The 17,394-nt window shown below is 36.6% G+C and overlaps 1 protein-coding gene, 1 long non-coding RNA gene and 1 pseudogene across 2 annotated transcripts in view; 2 read left to right on the forward strand and 1 right to left on the reverse strand.

Annotated features, from left to right (window-relative positions):
• Window positions 1-17,394, reverse strand: part of AHCYL2 (adenosylhomocysteinase like 2) — a 146,582-nt gene that overhangs the window by 88,439 nt on the left and 40,749 nt on the right. The gene's annotated exons all lie outside the window — the stretch shown is intronic.
• The window catches only part of LOC107537343 (uncharacterized), a 47,439-nt gene that overhangs the window by 6,167 nt on the left and 23,878 nt on the right, over window positions 1-17,394 (forward strand). The window lies entirely within an intron of this gene.
• LOC148092198 (transcription factor A, mitochondrial pseudogene) lies at window positions 3,268-14,804 on the forward strand (annotated as a pseudogene).

The raw sequence follows: 17,394 nt of genomic DNA on the forward strand, positions 1-17,394 counted from the left end.
TATTTCCATGTTTAACAAAAAACAAAAAGCAAATGTCCTCATGAAATGCCAAATGAATTGTGGCCAGTAGGTGGAGACGGTTTCTAACTATACTAAAGAAGTAAAATTAGATTGCAGGTTGTAGTGGAAATTTAAACTATCTTCAGATCCTTACCTTGAAATATTTAGTTAATTAGATAGGATGAAGTGATTTTTTTCCTAGTTCAACAGTAAAACCAGGCTACCTCATATTTCCTAATCAGATTTCACTCAGGGATCAGAAATAGAAAGTGCTCTGTTGAACACTCCATTCCCTATAGAACACAAACCTACTTTTATCGGCTAGAATCAATCAAGGTTTTTCTTGTCTTGCCAATATGAAAGGAGTATTTTCCGATCATTTACTCTCAGTAAGGTTAGCATCTCTCCTCTCTTCTTCTCTACTACTCTCTAGCTACTTTATATAAACTGGGAATAACTGACTTGACTACTTGGCAGGTAATGATTTTGATAACAGCTCCAAATCACCATATCAAACACTATTAACCTTCACTCACAAAAAATATCCTTCTCAAAGATTTTTCTCATTTTATGAAAAAGAAAAAAATGTTCTTTTATATATTGCAAATGCTAGGAACAGAATTGTGCATCTAATTTCTGGGCGACTAGTCCAGAGCTATAAGGCAATTTCTAGCAGTATGCAAGACGAAACAGGCTGTTTCTATTAGGGCTCAGGCAAAAAAATTCTAAATTTCCTATCTCAACTCCTGACACTTCTGCTATCCAAGCACTCAGTGCCCTGGAGCTGTTCCCTAGCTTTCCAAAGCTCCCAACAGGAGCTTCTCTTTGGGGTTGGTCTGCGCTACACTTTTTCAGTAACTCTAATTTCAGTAGTATGCACAACTCAGCCAGGTTTTAAGATGAAGCTTATTTCAAAGTAAAGCATACTAAGTGCAAAGGACTCACAGGCAACCCCTGCCACCATCACTACCCAGGGGATATATGTAATACATTGGAATAAAAGAACAGTGATGTCTTCCAGAAGCTCCCTCTCTCTGGAGCAGCCATCTCTCTACAATCCTTTCCTGACACATCCCCAACCACCCTATGTATAGTCACACACATTTTGCTAGGGATATAATATACACACACACACATGGTCTTGACAAGTTGACTACCTACTTCAAAAAGGTTGACCTATCTTACACTAAATCTAAGAAAGAACATAAACTAAAGCCTCTAAAAACTCTAACTCATCAAGCCAGGGTAAAAACTCTAATTTAGCAAGTTGAATTTAATATAAAAATACACACTCATTGCCTTTACAAGGCTGTTTCCAAGTACCATTTCTTTTGAGTATTGTTCTAAACCACTTAGTCTCAGAAGCCCCTTAAATTTTTCTTTTATTTCAGGTTATGTGAAATATAGGTATAAGCATCCTAACCTTTCCATTTTAATAAGCTTCAGGCATTTACTCTCTATCAATTACATGGATCACCCCAAGAAGCCAAACTATTTAAATCCAATGAAAGCCAACATGGCACCAGAAAATAATTTTATCTTTTTCCCCTGGATTTTTCTGATCTTTTGAGAAAGTACTTAATTGGAAGAAAAGTCTGGTTGATGGTAAATTAAGGGGTACAATGGTCCTTCATTACCTCTCCACTACTGCTCCTATTATTTCCTTAATTTTCTACTTTCAACCAAATATCTGTTTTGAGTAATCCTAAATGATTCCCCCAAAATTAAACTCTCATAACCACAATTCCAAGTCCCCAATCAATTTCTTTAAATAACACATACCAGAAGGGGTAAGACTGAAGGAGCAGAGCCAAGAGGCTGGCTTAAAGTACTAAGCTTCCGAGATCTAAAACAGCTATAAATTTATCCAGAATCAACTTAGCAAATAAAAACAATAGTAGGAATGTAAAGAGACTTTTGAGAAAGGGACTAACCTATTTTTATCCTGATTTTGGCCAAAATACTTAAGCCAGTGGCTTTATGCATACACACACACATGCACATGCACACGCACACACACACACATACACACGCACACCAGCAATGCCAGGAACTGTTGGGAGAATAAAGGATTGAGAGCAAAATCTTCCTAGTTAGAGACAATTTGAGTTCCACCAGGGCACCAGGTAATCCTCGGGGAATGCCTGTAGACAGAACCTCATTTCAAGTTGTTTCTCTGGCCATTCATTGTCTTCACCCTAAGACAATAATTAGGCATAATTCTATAACTGTTTTTACTAAACATTCACACACTCATTTATTGTGTGCCTGAGCTGAGTGCACTAGTTGCAGTTTCCTGTCTCAACCGAGGGACATGGACTGACTCATATGGCACATTTTTAAAGCTGCTGCTCTGCAATGGCACATCTCTCTAAAACCTTCATCACAATAAATTTAGTTAAATCTTTGAAAACCAGATTGCTCTAGCTTCACAGCACAAGTCTGGCTGCTCGGCTTCAATTCCCTGGCGAGAGGAGAGGAGCTGTGCTCTATTAGGAACCCCGCTTGCCTAATCAAGCTCCTTCCCAGAGAAAGGGGTCAAGGAGAGTAACTGCTGTGCCATTTCCAATTCTTCCTTCCAAGAAATGCCTCTGATTGACAGATGCTATTTCTTTGAGTTCCAATGGCCTACTGCCAAGATCAACTAATTGTTCCTTAGTTAAAAGAATGATACCAGTCCACCAAGCTACATGACTCTCCATATTCATAATACATCATATTTCATTTACATTTGTAAAGTTTTATAATTTTCAAGACTCTCCCATTTTCTTTCTCTCAATACCCCACTGGGAAGGTAGAACAGATGCTGTAGTATCCTTATTTTACATACTGGGAAGCTGCAACAAAGGCAACATATCACTTTTCCAAGATGCATACACATGGTAGGTGGAGGATCTAAAACTCTAATTATCTTATAGTCCTGTGATTTCCTAACATTACATAGCTTTGCAAGCTCCTTAGTATGGCTACTAATCCCATTATCTGCTCCAACTTATTGAAATATTTACTACAGACGACAAGCGTGTAGTGTAAATGGTGTAGTGTAGTAGTAGAAAGTGATATCTGGATACTGAGATGGGTTCAAATAACAGTGTTGCCATTGTTGGCCTTAAACAAATAGACAGCCAGGTATTTCTCCGACAAAATGGGTTTATTTGGGAACAAAGAATTCTAATTTGGGGCTTGCGGCCTAATGGTGAACCACACCCAAGTTCAGAGAAACAAAGGAGGGGAATGCTTGTTTATGGATTTGGGAGGGGCTGTTATATGAATCCATTGGAAGGAACTGAAAGTTCAAAGTATAGTGACTTTTCAAGGCTGAATTACGGCTTTCTCCCGCTGGCTGAGCTGTTGCTGGACAAGGAGGAATCTTTTCTGCCTCCTGCTCAGGTAATAAAGTAAAATCCCTTCTTGTTGGAGATGCAAGGTGTGTCTCTTACTGTTGGAGTCAGCAGTGTGCACTGAGTGACACATGGGTGAGAGTTTTCTACCCTCCAGGCTTTATTTTAAATGAGGTTTGTGTTTTAATTTTCACACCACTTAAGGTGACTTAGGGTAAATCGAAACTCGCCTCACTTTCTTTATCTGTAAAATGCCACCTACTTCACAAAACTGAAAGAATGAAATGTTAACACATATTAAATGCCTGATACAGTACATAAAAGGTACCCAAATGTTAATGCCTTTCCCTGAACAGCCCTAAACAGATCACCTGCCTCTTCAGAGAGTCTAACAGCTGATTTCAGCAACCCCTAAAAATGAAGGGATAAAGATTAGGGAAATTGTAGTAACATTTTCCTGGCACTTCTCTCAGACATGTGGGTGGTTTTTGGTTGTCAGTCTAACCAGCAGCTTTTAGAGATGCAGTCAAACTAATTAAGAAAAAAAATAGGAAAAGCAAATGTGTCCAAATAAATAACATTTATCATGGGCACACGAAGTAACTGTTCTACCAACCAGACATATATTTGAAAGCCAGATATAATACATAATACACCATTCACTCTCCCAATAAAGAAGAGATGAATAAATGTTACTTAAACTCAAAATTAACTGGCTAGATCCATACAAAGAAAAATATTATGAACATTAATCTAAATAATCCTCTTTATTACTACCAAACAAGCTAAATGGGATAAAGCACCACACTTAACAACCAATAAATTAATAACCATGTTGACTGAAATAAGCTCCTAAAAGCGAATCAACAGCCTCTAAAATTAATTTTAGTTTAGAACAAATCACATCTGAGTCTTCCCATTACCATATATAAATTCATACTAAACCAACTCTTTCCTGGGATTATACTAAGTTTCAATAGATAGTTAAGAGACAATTACTATATAATTTTTTTGTTGCTGTTAATCCTCGCCTAGGATATTTTTTCCATGGATTTTTTTTTTTTAGAGAGTAGAAGGGAAGGAGGGAGAGAGACTAACATCGATATGAGAGAGACACATCGATTGGTTGCCTCCCGCATGTGCCCGACCAGGTTGGGGGTTGAACCTGCAACCCAGGTTCGTGTTCTTGACTGGGATTCAAACCCAAGACCCTTCGGTGCTCAGGCCAACACTCTAACCACTGAGCAACACCCGCCAGGGCAAGAGACAATTACTACAAATACCTGAATGATTCAACATGTTAAGCCCCTGACCTAGAAGAATTTAATTTGTTCTTGCTGTTTTTGTTTTTCTGTTTGAAAAAAGTTATGTGTGTGTTGGGTTCCCTGAGATAAGTTTTATTCTGTAGTTATAATCAATCCATGGCTTCTACTAGAACATTTTCAAGGCCATATCCAGACACTGATATTGATTGAAGGGGCATACATATATTTGCATATAACTTACGTATGCTGCAAGAGTATTTTTTACCTCTCAGACTTGGGAAATAAGCAAGGTATTACTTATAATAAATTTAGCAGTTATTTCTTGGTTTCCTTTTTAAAAAATTCCTTTTCCTCAATTGTTAAATCTGAGCTTCCCCAAACTAAAGTTTCAAAGATGAAAAGAAAAAAATACTATTAGGTGTCTTTGCTATATCCATTTGAAGTGGTTAAGCAATATGCTTTAAAAGTAATGTTTCTCAATCTACAAGTTATAAAACTGTGTCCCAAATAACTTATTCCCAATATGTTATTATGAATATATTAAATTAGATTAAAAATATTCCTTATTAATGTCACTTTCATTCTCAGACAGCAGTCCCCTTTTATTTGCCGGGGATACATTCCAAGACCCCCAGTGGATTCCTGATACAGCAGATAGTACTGAGCCTATTTATACTATGTTTTTGCCTATATATACATACACTTTATAGCTTCTATTTGGTATATTCAAATTGCCAGTATCACCACTCTTGCGCTTTGGGGCCGTCATTAAGTTTAAAATAAGGGTCACTTGATCACAAGCAGTGTGATACAGTGACAGTCAATCTTTTTTATTTTTTTGAATTTATCTTTATTGTTGAAAGTATTACAGGTGTCCCATTTTCCCCCCGCAATTGGCCCCCTCCCCCCCTCCCCAGGCCTTCAACCCATCATTGTCTGTGTCCATGGGTTATGCATATATGCATATAACTTCTTTCTCTTCCCACCCTCCACATCCTCTGAAATATGATCGTCTATTGCCTGTGTCAGTGTCTCTGGATCTATTTAGTTTGTCAGATTCTTTTGTTCATTAGCTTCTTCTTAAAGAAGACCCTTCAACATTTCCTATAGTGCTGGTCTGGTGATCATGAACATCTTTAGCTTTTTCTTATCTGTGAAGCTCTTTATCTGACCTTCAGTTCTAAATGATAGTTTTGCTGGGTAGAGCAATCTTGGTTGTATTTCCATATTTTTCATCATTTTGAATATTTCTTGCCACTCCCTTCTGGCCTGCAAAGCTTCTGCTGAGAAATCAGCTGACAGTCATATGGGTGCTCCCTTGTAGGTAACTAACTGCTTTTCTCTTGCTGATTTTAAGATTGTCTCTTTGTCTTTAACTTTTGGCATTTTAATTATGATGTGTCTTGCTGTGGGCCTCTTTGGGTTCCTCTTCTTTGGGACCCAATTTGAAACTTATGAATTGTTTATTTCTAGAATTTTTAAAATATTTCCATTTAATATTGACAACGGGTAACTGAAACCATGGAAAGCAAAACTGTAGATAAGGGGGGACTATTGTATTACATTCAATTTTACTCAGTTGGGGGAAAAGGAGTGACATAGCCATTCAGCAAGAAATTCTGCACAACCAGCAGACTCCATTATATATACTACAGCCTCAGCTGGGACAATTACTGATTATCATACTGGTTCTGAGCTACTTTCTCTTTATCATGCATAAGTTCATAATAACAAAGGAAGCAAGGAGAGATGAGGAAAATAGGCCAACCAACTTTGGAAGGTTCATGTGTGTCAGTAACCACAGAAACAAGTTACAATTTCCTAATCAAAGAAAGAGATGGCGAACAAATCAGTTATAAGCACTGCTTCTACTAATTTTTTTTTTTTTTAATATATCTTTATTGATTTCAGAGAGAGGAAAGGAGAGGGGGAGAGAGATAGAAACATCACTGATGAGAGAGTCATTGATCGGCTGCCTCCTGCACGCCCCCAACTGGGGATCGAGCCCGCAACCCGGGCATGTGCCCTGACCGGTAATCGAACCCCGATCGCCTGGATCCTAGGTCGACGCTCAAGCGCTGAGCCACGCCCGGCCGGGCTCTACTAAAAATTTTAACACTTGCAAATTACATGAATTCTACTTTTTGTTTTACAATAGAACATAAGATAAGAGCTTATTTTTAGTAGTCCATATATACTATATGCCTTAATATTTACCTATGAAATGATGACCTAAGGAAAAAAATTAAGATTTGTTTTTCTGGGAATAAAGTTTCCTTAAAAGAAAAAAACTGCCTTAGCCATAATTACATATCGTTATAAAATGACAGATTTTATGACACTAAATGAAAAATTTTATTATACTATGACCATAAAAATCCTTTTATGAACACCCATCCCATCCTGCAAAAAAAGTCTGTAGTAAAGTCACTAATTTAACAGCACTAGCTCTGGAGAAAGAACAAATGAGATGAATCCTGGCTCTAGCATTCACTAGTTGTGTAACCTTAGGCAAGTTACGTAATCTCTGCACCTCATCCTACCTACTTAATAAGGTTGTGGTAAGAATAAATATCATATATATTTCACATAAAAGTGCTCATAACAGTGCCAAGCATATTGTAGGTAAAGTTAATTCTGTTTTACTTTCCTGCATAAATTTTTTGGGTTTTATGAAATAAATCAATAAACTCATGGGGAACATGTGTGTGATGATGTGAATGGTCCTTGCCATTTATATTAAAGGAGATAAGAACGGGGGTGGGGGCGGCTGGGGAGGATGCTTTCAAATGTTATTTATCTTATAGCAAGAGAAGTAGAAACAAAGATTCTGACTTATTCCTTTAAACAAAAATGTAATGAAAAGATTCACTGGAAACAATGGAGTAAACAACTCCATGTCTGCCAACAAAAACATGCCTTTTGCCCTAACCGGGTGGCTCAGTTGGTTGGAGCGTTGTCCTGTACACCAAAAAAGGTTGCAGGTTCGATTCCTGTTAGGGGAACATAAGGGAGGCTGTTTCTCCCTCACATCGATGTTTCTCTCTCTCTTTCTCCACTCTCTAAAAATCAATAAAAACATATCCTTGGGTGATGATTAAAATATAAATAAATAAAAACAGCCCTAGCAGGTTTGCTCAGTGGTTAGAGCACTGACCCTCAGACTGAAGGGTCCCAGGTTCAATTCTGGCCAAGGGTATGTACCTTGGTTGCAGGCTGAACCCACAGCCCTGGTCGGGGTGCTTGTGGGAGGCAACCAATCAATGTGTCTCTCTCACATCAATGTCTCTCTCTCTCCCCCTTCCACTTTCTCTGAAAAGCAATGGAAAAAATATCCTCGGGTGAGGATTATAAATAAATAAATACATACCTTTTTCTTTTGCATTCACCCAAAATATTTTTCACTGTTATATCAAACTTTTTTCAGATCAAGCAAGGAAGCCACACTTGACACTATTCCTCTGTCATGCCTCTAAAATGAACTCATATTTTTAAATTCTGCTCAGAACATTCATTCATTTGACAAACATTTATTGAAAGCCATGCACTGGGTACCAAGAACACAAAGATAACTAAGACATGCCCTCATTTTCAAGTTTAATCTATTAGAAGAAACAAATATGTAAAATTACTAAAAAAGGAATAATGTGTAATCATAACAGCAATGAATTGAAACATTTTAAAATGTTTAAATCTAGGACTTCATAATGATAGAAAAACAAAACAAAAACCCTAGTTCGTCACCATTGGAGAATGCTAGTGAACCCAATTCATTATTTTGGAAATTGGTAAATAAAAGGAAAGAATCAAGCATTCATCTTAATTTTCCTATTGGAAACCATACCACTGGGTAATCAAGTACTAGATAAGAGGAAGTTTCTCTTTATAGAAGTATTCCATCTAATGAAGAACGATAGATTGGAATATCACCATTTTGCAGCTCTTCGTGATTTAATGAATCTAAGTAAAGATTGTCAGTACCTACTGACATCACAAAAAGAGAGTTAGATATTATCCACCTCCTAATGGAAGTACATACCACTCATGAAGAAGTCTGAGCAAACTCTAAATCTTAACTACTAATTTACAGGAAACGCAGAGGACAAAGGAACATGTTAAAAGAGATGCAAATCAGCAACACTCAGAATCAAGGAAACTGCAAGAAAAATGATTTAGTTTCTCCAACAAAAAATTATAAAAAGACAAAAAGAGATGGAGAATCTTAAGAGCAAATTAACCAACTGCACTGTACAACATTTATATGTATGAATGACATAATCAGGGAAATGCACACACTCATTGGGTTTTTGATGCTATTAAAAATTACTGTTAATTTTTTTAGTGTGGTAACAGAATTGTGGTTATTTACTTAAAGCCCTTATCTTTTTAACATATATAGATGAAATTATAAAATGTCTAGAATTTGCATCTAATAATCTGGGGTGTGAGTGAAGTGGGTATGGGTATACATGAAACATTTGGTCATGAATTAACAATTGTTGAAGGTCGGTGATGGGGTACATGTTTGACATTTCCTATTTTAAAAAACATTAAAAGAAATAGTAAAGATCAAAATGACATTTTGATCATTTTTGAGAAAGAGAAAGAATGTAAAAGCACTTAGCCTGTACATCACAAGTACTGGTTATAATTATTATAAAGCTTAAGGATTAGATGACCTCTCAGGTACTTTCAAATCTGAAAATTTAAAATTAAAAGCCTATGACTAGATTATCTTTAAAGGTCATTTTTATCTCTAATATTCTTTGATTCTTCCCCAGGGATCTGGCTCAATTTTCTTCTCCCACTGGTTAACAAAACACTACAAAAACACTGAACAACTACTACTTTTACAAAGCACATGAACTGGGACTGATTCCCAGTTCAGTGCTTGGAGGTTTCAGCTATACCACCCACTTCAATTCTGGAGTCTGAGTGTTGCACTGTTTAAATAGTCAGTACTCACTAAACACATGGAAAATTTTGCTTTACCCAGTGGTGATAACTCTTGTGTTTCTTTTCCCCCTACACAGTTTGGGAACAGTGGTCCAGAAATCTCTGGAGGTAATGAGATACTTTCAGGGTGTGCTTGAGATCAAAAGTATGTTTGTTCATGGTAATACTCAGATGATATTTGCCTTTTTTACTCTCATTATCTCATAAGTGTACAGTGAAGTTTTCCAGGGATACATGATGTGTGGCAAGACACCAGATTGAATGCAAAAGTAGATATGAAATCCAAGCTGGTTTTTTTTGTTTTGTTTTGATTTCTGTTTTTTAGTTTTTTAAATATATCTTTTATTGATTTCAGAGAGAGGAAGAGAGAGGGAGAGAGATAGAAAGAAACATCAATGATGGGAGAGTCATTGATCGGCTGCCTCCTACACACACCCAACTGGGGATCAAGCCTGTAACCCCAGGCATGTGTCCTGACCGGGAATCGAACTTCAATCTCCTGGATCCTAGGCTGATGCTCAACCTCTGAGGCATGCCTGGTTGGGCCCAAGCTGTTTTTAATAAGGCCAGATATCAAAGAGATTTGCAAAAATATAAAACTATACCTTTTTTCCCATTAAATATTTTATTATTTTTGAAAAAAGTTATTTTTCATAAAAACATTATTTATGTTAACACGTAATGGGGCTTATTACTTTCAAATAAAATATATTTTTAATTTCTCAGTTTAAAATAAAAGTAACATGTTTATTTTTATCTTAAATAAATAAATTTAAATTCTGTTTTAATTCCTAATACAGTAAATACCAATAGATATAAACTCATATGCACCAAGGCTCTTTAAATCTTCAAATTTTCAGAGTGTAAAGGATCCTGAAACCAAGAAGTTTCAGAACTATGCCCTAGAACACACACAACTGTCTGATTATGTTTGTTACACTATCACCACACATTACCATTACATTTTTAAAAAATATATCTTTATTGATTTCAGAGAGAGGAAGGGAGAAGAAGAGAGAGAGAGAGAAACATCAATGACGAGAGAGTCATTGATCGGCTGCCTCCTGCACACTCCTGACTGGGGATTGAGTCTGCAACCAGGGCATGTGCCCTGACCGGGGAATCAAACCTTGATCTCCTGGATCCTAGGTCAATGCTCAACCGCTGAGCCCCGCCCCGCCAGGCTACCATTACATTTTACATTGTATAACCTCAGTTCCTTCATTTTTATTGTGCTCTAAAACTAGTTGGTTTGATATACATAGAATTTAGTTGAGGGGTGTCCTGTTTTAAAGAAAGAGAGGATTACTTCTCATAATTATAAAAATAATTTTAATCACATGGATTCTACAAGATCAGGAAGAACATTTCCCTTTGGAGAGAGGTTGGCAGCAAGTCCAAGGACCTAAGTTCTTTTTTGTGTGATCTTTTTGCCTTTTTATTAAGACTTGCCAGTAGTGGAAGTTAGAGTCCTCAATCCCAGTTCCCTACACCATGGGAAGACTTTGGCAACAATCCTTCCAGATCAGGGTAGGAAAGCTGGTCATCTCAGGACACAGAGAGCTGTTCATTTCCTCCATTAGGAATCTCTATGCACTGATCTCTGCCCAATTATTCAAACAAAACTTAAAGTTTAATTCAGTTCAACAAACCTGGGTGAACTCTTGAAGGAATGACTCAAGGAGGCCACAGATGAGACAGAAAGAAAAGATGCAGCCCTAAACATAGCTGATGCTAACTGTAAACACACATATATACACACATATATACATCAGGGAGGCTATATACGTAAATACATCAAGGAGGCCACAGATGGGACAGAAAGAAAAGAATATAGCCCTAAACAGCTGGTGCTAGGAGTAAACACATACAAACACACATCTAAATGCAACCGCATACAGTCGGCTATCCCATCCTCACTAACCCCTGAGCAGCACTGGACCCTTCTGTATCATGTTTTCTAATCTTTTTATACTCCAAGGCATTTTAACTGTATTTCACCTTTATATACTTTCCTTCTTTGAAAAAAAATCTTTAAAATAATTTTCATTCCTCTTCTTTTCAACAATTGCATAGTGAACACAGAGAGAAGAGAAAGCAAGAGTGAAAGTGACAAGCTAGAATCCTTCAGGAGGATTCCCCCCCTCCCTCCTCCCCAGAAAGGTGAGAATCACACTGCCTCAGGAAAGCTTCCCAAGCAGCTAGTCCAAGCCTGTCTACCCCATCTAGAGGTTGAATTTTCCTATTCTTTGCTCTTGTCAGATGACCCGGCTTCCTCTCTGAGAAGACTGACAAACTCTTTATCTTAACTTCAGAATCACTCTCTACTCAAAAATCCGTCCCTACTCTGTATCTTCCTTTCCTTTATTTCTTCCATCAAAAGAATCCATGTCCTTATCACTTCCTTATTCAGCTAGAACACAGTCTTCCTGCCCCAGGAAATCTTGCAAATAAATTATTTATAATAAAATAATACCCAGGTTAAATAATTCATTAACTAGGGTAAAGGACAATGCTTCCTTTTTTTTAATGACTCAATTGTAGAAGGGTTTAAAGATATTAAGATGGTTTTAATATTTGGATCTTCACTTTGTTTTTTAAAGCCTCAGGATGTTAAATGTTTCTTTATTCTATTCCTGGGAGGTTTCTTTCCTAATGTCACAAGATCAAATCAGACCAGATTAGTAGACTCGTTATAAAGCAAAAAATGACCACCTGATGCTATTTGGAAGCTATTGTGAAATAAGATAGTGATATGGAGTTCAGGTCTCAGGGCATGTAGTACAAGAAGTACTGTTCTATTCATACAATTACAGAACATAATAAATCTCTTTGTTTTAAAGATAACCACCAAACTCTGCTAGAATCAAAGCTAAAGGAATTACCTAAAAAACAGTCAAAATATAAAACTTTAGTCTCTCAAAATGTTTGAGATGAAGGTAAAGTTTATTTCAAGTCTTGAAAATTTTAATAACTACCTTTGAAAAATATACCTGTTTGGTTTATGTATTTACCATGAAACATATATGATAAACATATTTATCATAAAAAATATAGAAAATAGGGACTTTCACTTCCAGCCAATATGGAGTAGCAGGTATATGATTTACTTTCCTATCTGAACCATACAAGTGAAAAACAGACAAAATATATAAAACAGTGGTTTTGAGGACCCTGCTCAACAGGCAAGCAGTGAAGGATAGTGAACCCTGAGAGAGAGGAAACAAGTGAGGTGAGGTCTATGAATGCCTCAGCCTACTGCCTTGAGTCCATTTCCAGGGCACAGGTCAGGGAGGAGGAACCCAGGTAGAGCCCAGCAGACTCTCTTAGTTGAGATGAAGCTGAGAGTCAAGCGAGACGAAGACAGAGTTTACAGGACAGAGTGCTGGAGAAGAAAGGGCTGTACAGATAGAAGACTCTGGAGATATGTGGTAGGCACCCCTCAAGTAATCATCAAAGTACCGATAAGTGATTATATGTAAGAAACCATTCAAAGGGTTAGAGGGAACACTAACTGGCACTCAAACAGAACATGAATAATGCCTATTCCTACCAGCCAGAGTGGAAAACCCCATAATTTATAGTGCACAGGGTAGTGTATTCAGAAAGGTCTTGGGAAATAATTATCATAGAGGGAAAACTTCTCTGGCCCCACCTAACACATCTTAAAAGCAAGACCAGAAAGGGTCAAACTATATTTCTAACTTAACTGTGATACAGAAGAAAAAAAAAGAAAAGGATCTAGTACCCAAAAGGTAAAATTCACAATATTTGGAGTCCAAGCAAATTTATGAGACAGACAAAGCAGCAGAAAAATATGATCTATAAAGAATAAAAAAATCAATCAGGGGAAATAAAGAATTGACACAAATGTTAGAATTAGCAGACAAGGGGATTAAAACAATTATATCTGTAGTCTATATTCAAAAAACTAAGTAGAAACATAGAAGTGATAAAGGCCTAAATCAAAGTTTTAGAGAGAAAAAGTATACAATGTAAGGGATGAAAAATACACTGAATAGAATGAACAACAGATTAGACAAAACAACATAAGAGATGAGTGAACCTGAAGACACAACAAAAAAATTATCCAAAACTAACCAAAAAAGGGCGGAGAGGGGGCGGGGGAAGACCATCAGGGAGTTGAGGGAACACTTTAAACAGTCTAATATGTATGTAATTTGAGTTCCTTCAAGCACAGGGAAGAGGGACAGAAAAATATTTTTTTAAATGGCCAGATTTTCCAAATTTGATGAAAACAATAAACCCATAGGTCCAACATGCTCAATGAACCCCAACAACAAGAACACAAGGAAAATTACATCAATAACATAATAATCAAATTGTTCAAATCACTAATTATAAGAAACCTTAAAGGCAGCCAGAAAAAAAAAGACATTATATATACAGGAGAAAAGATAAAGATGACAACAGAAACAATACAAACAAGTTAACAGTGAAGCAACAGTTTTAAAGTAATGGAAAAAAGAAAACTGTCAACCAAGAATTCTATACTCAGCAAAAAAGTATCTTTCAAAAACAAAGGTGAAATAAAGACATTTTCAGATATACAACAGAGTTCATTACCAGCAGGCCCACACTAGAAGAAACATTAAAATAAATCCTTTGGCCAGAGGGGAAACACCAGGTGAAAATTTTAAGTCTGCACTCTCCCTTCAGTTTTGTGTACATGCTGGAATGATTTTCATCTACCTTGAGTAGTTATCCAAAGAAGCCTATGACCTCATACACTTGATTTTCTAAAGAACAGCTACCCATATTTAAAGCTCAAGACCCAAATTCGAGAAATTCAGAACTAATTTTAAAAATCACGGAGTTTTGAAGGGAACTTCCTAATTCAGAAGGAAAAATATATGAAGATGCTTACAAGGCAGACTGCAGGCATACAAAGAGATTATAAAAGAAAGTGATAATAAAAAAGAGAGAGTTAACACTCCTTGGAAAACCAAAAAGACCTTGCTCAGCTTATAACGTTTTCATATTTGAATGCTTCCAAGAAACTAGGGGTGGTGAGACACAGTTAAAGCTGAAGACTGTAAATGAAAGCTGGAAAAATCTCTCTAGTTCTCAAAATCAAGTATATATTCAACTTGCCGAAGATGATAAAATTTGTTATTATAATGAAATCAAATCTTGGGAAAAACAAATGATTAAAGTTGGACGTAATGATCTTCTTTGTAACAAAGTGAAGCCTCAAGCAAAAAGCACTAAGGAGTATTGAGTAGAAGATGAGTTATGTTCAAAATGGATAGACACAAGAAACCATTAGGTCTCAATATCTAAAACTGTTATAAAATTAGAAGGATAGCCTGGCTGGTGTGGCTCAGTGGTTGAGCGTCAACCCATGCACCAGGAGGTCGCTGGTTTGATTCCTGGTCAGGGCACATGCCTAGGTTGCTGGCTCAATCCCCAGCAAGGACGTGCAGGAGGCAGCCCATCAATGTTTCTATCTCTCTCTCTCTCTCCATTCCTCTCTAAAATCAATAGAAACATATTTTTTTAAAAATTAGTAGGATAAAGTTGGGAAACATTTTATACTTAAATTCCTTTTTCTTTAGCCCAAGGACTCTGTCAGTTCAATACATTTTATATTGGTATCTTGCTTTGAAAAACTCAAACATATAAAAATTCGTGTGAAATTTATTTTGTGTTTAGAAATTCAGGATCAAAATAATCCATTAAATGTATCAGTAATCATTTTACCTTTGATAAAGGTGAATCAGACTGTGAAGGTTTTTTTATAATGACTGTGGAAAGAGTATCCTTGTTTCCTTATATTATGGAAGCTGAGGTTTCCTATTTAGAAGTGTCCCAAATTGTAGAGCCACAGTGTTCTATGATTAATTGTGCATATTTTAAAGAGCACCCAGAGCCCTGGCCAGTGTGGCTCAGTTGGTTAGATCATCATCCTCTGCACCAAAAGGTCATCAGTTCAGTTCCTGGTCAGGGCACACATCCAGGCTGCAGATTGAATCCTCTGGTGCATATGGGAAAGAGCCAATCGATGTTTCTCTCTCTCTCTCTCCCCCTCCCCTTTCCTCTCTCTCTAAAAATCAATAAAAACATATTTTAAAAAATTTTTTTTAAATAAAGAACACCCAGAACTCATTTAGGTAAATTCCAATTCCTAGGTGGTTATACAGGTTGAGCATTGACCTATAAATTCTATTGCATAGAATAAAACTTTTGTGTTTCCTAATTATATGTTTAAGGTGAAACATTTGTTTTACAGCTTCTGTCTTTTTTCCAAGTAGGGAACTGTATTTTGAATTATTTTTTTTCTCATGTGAGTATATTTATCCAGAAAGTAAAGAACTTGTCTGGTAAGTTTTAAAATGAGAGATCCAAAAACAAAAGTGTCCAAAGCCTCTAGACTTGGAACCTGTAATTTAAAAACATTTTATATAACATAAAAGACTATCCAAGGGACAGTCAACTCCAGCCCATGGGCAAAATCTAGCCCACTGCCTGCTTTTCATGGCCTATTAGCTAAGAATTCTGTTTACAATTTGGAATGGTTTAAAAAAAAAGGAATATTTCAAGACACATGAAAATATGAAGTTCAATGTTCATAAACAGTCTTATTGGAATGCAGCCATACTCATTCACTTATTATTTACGGCTCCTTTTGTACAATGAGAGCTAAGTAGTTGCTTCAGAGACTATGTAGTCTGCAAATCCTAAAATATTTACTGTCCGACCCTTTACAGAAAAAGTTTGCCAACCCATGGTCTACAATATAGTGTAGTGTGACAAGTGTTCCAGCATATTAATATGTTGGGATAGGTTTTATAACTGATTCCGAGGTTCTTGTTTTAGAATCTTTGTCACCACTGCCTTAAGAGGAAAGAGGTCAAATCACAAAATAATAATAATCTTGTTTCAAATTACGTTGCAGTATAATAAGAATTCCATCTAGTGCGGAACAACTAGATATTTAACAAAAAGGAATAAAAGCGTATGTCCATAAACACTTGTACATAAATGTTCGAAACAGCATTATTTATAATAGTCCCAAACAGTAAATATCCCAAATGTCTGTGAAGGTGGAAAACAAAGTGTGGTTTACCCACACACTGGAATACTATTAAACAACAAAAGGAATAACATTTTGACCACTTAGCAACATGGATGAATCTCAAAATAATGATGCTAAGTGAAAGAAGCATAACATGCACCCCCAAAAGAGTATATATTGCATAATTCTACTTATATAAAATTCTGGAAAATGTAAACTCATCTATTGTAACATGAAGCAGATTGGTGATTGCCTAGGGATGAGGTCAGGTGGTAGGAAGGGGGAAAAGACTTCAGAGGTGATGGATATGTTATATATATATTTTTAAATCCTCACCCGAGGACATTTTTTCCATTGCTTTTTCAGACAGAGTGTGGAAGGGGGGGGGGGGGGGGAGGGGAGAGAGAGAGAAAGAAAGAGAGAAACATTGATGTGACTCACACTGATTGGCTTGCCTCCCGCATGCACCCTGGGGCCGGGGATTGAGCCTGTAACTGAGGTACGTGCCCTTGGCCTGTATCAAACCCAGAACCCTTCAGTCCAAGGGCCAACACTCTAACCACTGAGCTAAACCAACTATGGCTGGATATATTATCTTAATTGTGATGACAGTTTCACGGTTAATACCTATGTCAAAACTTTTCAAAATTGAAAACTTTAAATAAGTGCAGTTTATGGTATGTCAATAATACCGTTGTTCCATCTGTGCCACTTTTATATTGGGTAGCTTTTTACTTATTAATTCAATATATTTAATGATTATAGGTCTACTCAAGTTGTCATTCCTTCTTGA

This window comes from Miniopterus natalensis, chromosome 10, assembly GCF_054644295.1.
Source record: "Miniopterus natalensis isolate mMinNat1 chromosome 10, mMinNat1.hap1, whole genome shotgun sequence".
In the NCBI taxonomy this organism is placed as follows: Eukaryota; Metazoa; Chordata; class Mammalia; order Chiroptera; family Miniopteridae; genus Miniopterus; species Miniopterus natalensis.